This window comes from Mesoplodon mirus (genome assembly GCF_964341445.2).
Source record: "Mesoplodon mirus genome assembly, contig: HAP1_SCAFFOLD_29, whole genome shotgun sequence".
Taxonomy (NCBI): Eukaryota; Metazoa; Chordata; class Mammalia; order Artiodactyla; family Ziphiidae; genus Mesoplodon; species Mesoplodon mirus.
In genome coordinates this window covers 3,634,285-3,641,506 of record NW_028295817.1, presented here as the reverse complement: position 1 = coordinate 3,641,506, position 7,222 = coordinate 3,634,285, and positions in this window count along the sequence as shown.

Genomic DNA, 7,222 nt, shown 5'->3' with positions numbered 1-7,222 from the left:
GCTCCATGACACCTGCCATCAAAATGTTCCACGGCCTTTTCATCACAAGGCTCCATGACACTTGTCATCACAATGCTCCACGACCCCTCTAATCAAAATGCTCCATGCCCTTGTCATCAAAAAGCTACATGACGCATGTCATCAGAATGTTCCATGGCCCTGTCATCACAAGGCTCCATTCACTTGTCATCACAATGCTCCTAGACCCTTTTAATCAAAATGCTCCATGCGTCTTTTCATCTCAATGCACCATGAACCCTGTCATCACAATGGACCCTGCCCATCATCATAATGCTTCAGGCTATTGTCATCACAATTAAATAAATATGCTCCATGACCTCTGTCATCACAGTGCTCCAATCCCTGGTGATCACAATATTCCATAGCCCTTATCATCACAACACTCCATGACGCTCATCATCACAATTATCAATGGTCTTCTCATCACAATGCTCCATGAACTTTGTCATCACAATGCTCAATACACTTGTCATCACAATGCTCCCTGACACTTGTCGTCAGAATGCTCCTTGAACGCTGTCACGAAAAGGTTCCATACCTTTTTCATCACAATGCCCCATGCCGTTTTCATCACAATGCTCCACGCCCCTGTCAGCAAAAAACTCCTCAAGCTTATAATGAGAATGTTCCATGACCCTTGTCATCACAATTCTCCATGAACTTGTCAGCACAATGCTCCCTGAACCTTGTCATCTCAATGCTCCAAGCCACTGTCATCACAATGCACCATTACCTTTGTCATCAGAATCCTCCATGACACCTGGAATCACAATGCTCCATGCCATTGTCATCACTATGGGCGATTACATATGTCATCACAGTGCTCCCTGACAACTCTCTTCAAAATACTGCATGACCTGGTCATCACAATTCTCCATGCTCTTGTCACCACAATGCACCATTCCAACAGTCATCACAATAATCCATGAAAATTATTAGACCAATGCTCCATGCCCTTGTCATCACAATGCTCCATGACCCTTGTAATCACAATGCTCCATGAACTTTTCATCACAATGCTCTTTGATCCTTGTTGTCACAATGCTCTATGCCTTTCTCAGTGCAATGCTCCATAACCCTTGTCATCACAATGCTCCATGCGCTTGTCAGCACGATGCTCCATGACGCATGTCATCATAATGCACCATGTGCTTGTCATCACAGCGCTCCACAAGCTTGTCATCACAATGTTCCATAAACATTGTCATCACAATGCTCCATGCACTTCTCATCAAAATGATCTCTCACCACAGATATCACAATGTTACCTCACTATTCGTCACAATACTCACTCACCCCGGTTATCACAATGTTCCATGACCCCTGTCATCACAATGCTACATGCAATTATCATAACAATGTTCGATGACCCCTGACATCACAATGCTCCATAACCCCGGTCATCAAAATGTCCCATGACCCTTTTCATCATAATCCTCCATGACCCCTGACATCACAATGTTCCATATCCCCTGTCATCAAAATGTCCCATGACACTTTTCATCAAATTTCTCCATGACCCTGTCATCACAATGCTCCCTGCCTTTCTCATCACAATGCACAATGCCCTTGTCATCAAAATGCTCCATGAGCTTTGTCATCACAAAGATCCATGACCCTTGGCATCACAATGCTCCATGTCATTGTCATCACAATGCTCCATGAACACTCTCATCACATTGTTCCATGCCCTTGTCATCACAAAGCTCCATGACACATGTCTTCAGAATGCTCCATGGCCTTCTCATCACAATGCTCCATGTCCTTGCCGTCAAAATGCTCCATGACCCCTGCCATCACGATGTTCCGTGGCCTTGTCATCACAAGGCTCCATGACCCTTCTCATCACAATGCTCCAAGACCCCTGTAATCACAATGCTCCATGCCCATTATTCATCTCAATGATCAATGAACCCTGTCATCACAATGCACCATGCCCATCATCATAATGCTTCATGTTATTGTCATCACAATGAAATCAAAATGCTCCATGACCTCAGTCATAACAATGCTCCAAAAACTTGTGATCACAATATTCCATAACACTTGTCATCACAGTGCCCCATGACACTCGTCATCACAATTATCCATGTTCTTCTCATCACAATGCTCCATGACCTTTGTCATCACAATGCTCAATACACTTGTCATCAAAATGCTCCCTGACACTTGTTGTCTGTATGCTCCTTGAACCCTGTCATGACAAGGCTCCATGCCTTTTTCAACACAAAGATCCATGCCCTTTTAATCACAATGCTCCAAGACCCATGTAATCACAATGCTCCATGCCCTTGTCATCACAAAGCTCAATGACGCATGTCATCAGAATGCTCCATGGCCTTCTCATCACAATGCTCCATGCCCTTGTCATCACAATGCTCCAAGACCCCTGTAATCACAATGCTCCATGTCCCTTTTCATCAGAATGCTCCATGAGACTTGTCATCACAAGTCTCCATTGTCTTCTCATCAAAGTGCTCTAGGAACTTGTCATCAAAATGCTCCATGACCCATGTCATCACAATACTCCATGAACATTTTCAGCCCAATGCTCCATGACCTTTGTCATCACAATGATCCATGCCCTTGTCATCCCAATGCTCCATGACCCCTGTATTCACAATGCTCCGTGACGCTTGTCATCACAGTGCTCCATGATACCTGTCATCACAATGCTCCATGACTTTGTCAGCAAAATGCTACCTGACCTTGTCATTGTGATGCTCTATTCGTTTGTCATCACAATACTCCATTATCATTGTCATCACAGTCCTCCATGAAACTTGGGATCACATTGCTTCATGCCCTTGTCATCACAATGCTCCATGCTCCTTGAAATCAAAATGATCCATGACTTCTGTCATCACAATGCTCAAAACACTTGTGATCACAGTGTTCCATAACACTTGTCATCACAACGCTGCATGATGCCTGTCATCACAATACTCCATGCCCTTTTCATCACAATGCTCCAAGACTTTGTCATCACAATTCTCAATACACTTGTCATCACAATACACAATGCCATTTTCATCACAATGCTCCATGCCATTGTCATCAAAATACACCACAAGCTTGTCATCAGAATGCTCCATGACCCTTTTCATCACAATTCTCCATTCACCTGTCAGCACAATGCTCCATGACCCTTGTCATCACAATGCTCCAAGCCATTGTCATCACAATGCTCCATTACCTTTGTCATCAGAATCCTCCATGACACTTGGCATCACAATGCTCCATGCCATTGTCATCACTATGGGCCATTACATATGTCATCACAATGCTCCCTGACACCTGTCTTCACAGTACTGCATGACCTGGTCATCACAATGCTCCATGCCCTTGTCATCACAATGCGCCATTCCAACTGTCATCACAATAATCCATGAAACTTATTAGACCAATGCTCCATTCCCTTGTCATCACAAGGCTCCATGCCCTTGTTATCACAATGGTCCATGACCCCTGTCATCAAAATGCTCCATGCCTCCATTCATCACAATGCTTCATGACCTTTGTCATCACAGTGGTCCATGCCCTAGTCATCAACAGTCTCTGTGACATATTTAACCACAATGCTCCGTGAACTTTTCATCACAATGCTCTTTGACCCTTGTCATCACAATGCTCTATGCCTTTCTCAGCACAATGCTCCATGACCCTTGTCATCACCATGCTCCATGCGCTTGTCCGCACAATGCTCCATGACCCATGTCATCACAATGCACCCTGCACTTTTCATCACTGTGCTCCACAATCTTGTCACTACAATGCTGCATAAAACTTGTCATCACAATGCTCCATGCACTTCTCATCAAAATGCTCTCTCAACACTGATATCACAATGTTACATCGCTATTCATCACAATACTCTCTCACCCCTGTCATCACAATGTTCCATAACTTCTGTCTTTGCAATGCTACATGCACTTATCATCACAAAGTTCGATGACCCATGACATCACAATGTTCCATAACCCCTGTCATCAAAATGCTCCATAACACTTTTCCTCAAAATGCTCAATGACCCCCTGACATCACAATGTACCATAACACCTGTCATCAAAATATTCCATGACACTTTTCATCAAATTGCTCTATAACCCTGTCATCACAATGCTCCCTGCCCTTCTCATCACAATGTACCACGCCCTTGTCATCAAAATGCTCCATGACCTTTGTCATCACAAGGATCCATGACCCTTGGCATCTCAATGCTCCATGCCATTGTCATCACAATGCTCCATGAACCCTCTAATCACAATGCTCCATGCCCCTCTGCATCTCAATGCTCCATGAACCCTGTCATCAAAATGCACCATGCCCATCATCATAATGCTTCAGGCTATTGTCATCACAATGAAATCAAAATATTCGATGATCTACCTCATCACAATGTTCCAAATCCTTGTGATCACAATGTTCCATAACACTTATCATCACAACGTCACTTGACGCTCATCATCACAATTATCCATGGTCTTCTCATCACAGTGCTCCATGACCTTTGTCATCACAGTGCTCTATACACTTGTCATCACAATGCTCCCTGACACTTGTCATCAGTATGCTCCTGGAACACTGTCATGACAAGGCTCCATACCATTTTCATAACAATGATCCATGCCAATTTCATCACAATGCTCCAAGACACCAGTAATCACATTGCTCCATGCCCTTGTCATCACAATGCCCCAAGACCCCTGTAATCACAATACTCCTTGCCCCTTTTCATCAGAATGCTACATGAGACTTGTTATTACAAGGCTCCATGGTCTTTTCATCACAATTCTCCAGGAACTTTTCATCACAGTGCTCCATTCCCTTGTCATCACTATGCTCCATGACCCCTGTCCTCACAATACTTCCTGAACATTTTCAGTCCAATTCTCCAGGAACTTCTCATCACAATGCTTCATGATCCCTATCATCACAATGCTCCATGACCACTCTCATCACAACGCTCCATGACCCCTGACAACACAGTGATCCGGGACTCTTGTCATCACAATGCTCCATTCCGTAGTCAACCCAATGCTCCATGAACATTTTCAGCCCAATGCTCCATGACACTTGTCATCACAATGATCCATGCCCTTGCCATCCCAATGCTCCATGATCCCTATAATCACAATGATCCGTGATGCTTCTCATCACAGTGCTCTATGACCCTTATCATCACAATGCTCCATGCCTGTGTCAGCAAAATGCTACATGACCTTGTCATCACAATGCTCCATTTGCTTGTCATCACAATACTCCCTTACTATTGTCATCAAAATCCTCCATGAAACTTGGGATCACATTGATTCATGCCATTGTCATCCCAATGCTCCATGCTCCTTGAAAACAAAATGATCCATGACTTCTATCATCACAATGCTCCAAACCCTTGTGATCACAATGTTCTATAACACTTGTCATCACAACGCTCCATGATGCCTGTCATCACAATACTCCATGCCCTTTTCGTCAAAATGCTCCATGATCTTTTTCATCACCATTCTCAATACACTTGTCATCACAATGTTCCCTGACACTTGTCATCAGAATGCTCCTTGAAACCTGTCATGAAATGGCTTCATGCCTATTTCATCACAATGCTCCGTGCCCTTTTCATCACAATGCTCCATGCCATTTTCGTCACAATACTCCACAAGCTTGTCATTAGAATGCTCCATGACACTTGTCATCACAATGCTCCATGGGCACTGTCATCACAATGCCCCATACCCCTTGTCATTACTGTGCTCCATGACGCTCGTCATCACAATTATCCATGGTCTTCTCATCACAATGCTCTACGCCCTTGTCATCAAAATGCTCCATGACACTTGTCATCACAATTCTCCATGGCCACTGGCATCACAATGCTCCATACCCCTTGTCATTACTGTGCTCCATGACGCTCTTCATCACAATTATCCATGGTCTTCTCATCACAATGCTCTACGCCCTTGTCATCAAAATGCTCCATGACCCTTGTCATCACAATGCTCCATGGCCACTGTCATCACAATGCTGCATTCCCCTTGTCATTACAGTGCTCCATGACGCTCGTCATCACAATTATCCATGGTCTTCTCATCACAATGCTCCACGGTCTTTCCATCACAGTGCTCCATGCCCTGGTCATCACAATGCTCAATATTCCTTGTCATCACAATTCTCCTCGTTCTTGGCATCACTATGCTCCATGACACTTCTCATCACCGTGTTACATGATTTGTCATCACAATTCTCTATGCACTTGTCATCGCAATGCTCCATGACCCCTGTCATAGGAAGCTCCATGTGCTTCTCATCACAATGCTTCATGAACTTGTCATCAAAATTCTCAATGGCCCTTGTCATCACAATTCTCCATGCCCTTGTCATTACAATGCTCCATGTCCCTTGTCATCACAATGCTCCAAGCCCTTGTCATCAAAATGCTCCATTACATTTGTCATCACCATCCTCCATGACACTTGGCATCACAATGTTCCATTCCATTGTCATCGCAATAGACCATGACATATGTCATCACAATGCTCCCTGAGACCTGTCTTCAAAATACTCCATGACCTTCTCATCACAATGCTCCATTCCTTGGTCATCACATTGCACCATGCCCACTGTCATCACAATAATCCATGAAACATATCAGGCCAATGCTCCATGCCCCTGTCATCACAATGCTCATTGCCTTTCATCACAAAGCTCTATGACCCCTGTCATCACAATGCTCCGTGACTCCAGCCATCACAATGCTTCATGACCTTTGTCATCACAATGGTCCATGCCCTCGTCATCACAAGGCTCTGTGACCTTTGTCACCAAAATGCTCCATGAAATTTTCATCACAATGCTCGGTGACCCTTGTCATCACATTGCTCCATGTCTTTGTCAGCACAGTGCTCCATGACCCATGTCATCACAATGCGCCATGTGCTTGTCATCACAATGCTCCACAATCTTGTCATCACAATGCTCCATAAAACTTGTCATCACAATGCTCCATGCACTTCTTATCAAAATGCTCTCTCACGAATGATATCAAAATGTCCCTCACTAGTCATCACAATACACCCACTCCCCTGTCATCACAATGGTCCACAACACCGTCATGAAAATGTCCCATGACTCCTGACATCACAATGTTCCATAACCCCTGTCATCAAAATGTTCCATGACACTTTTCATCAAATTGCTCCAT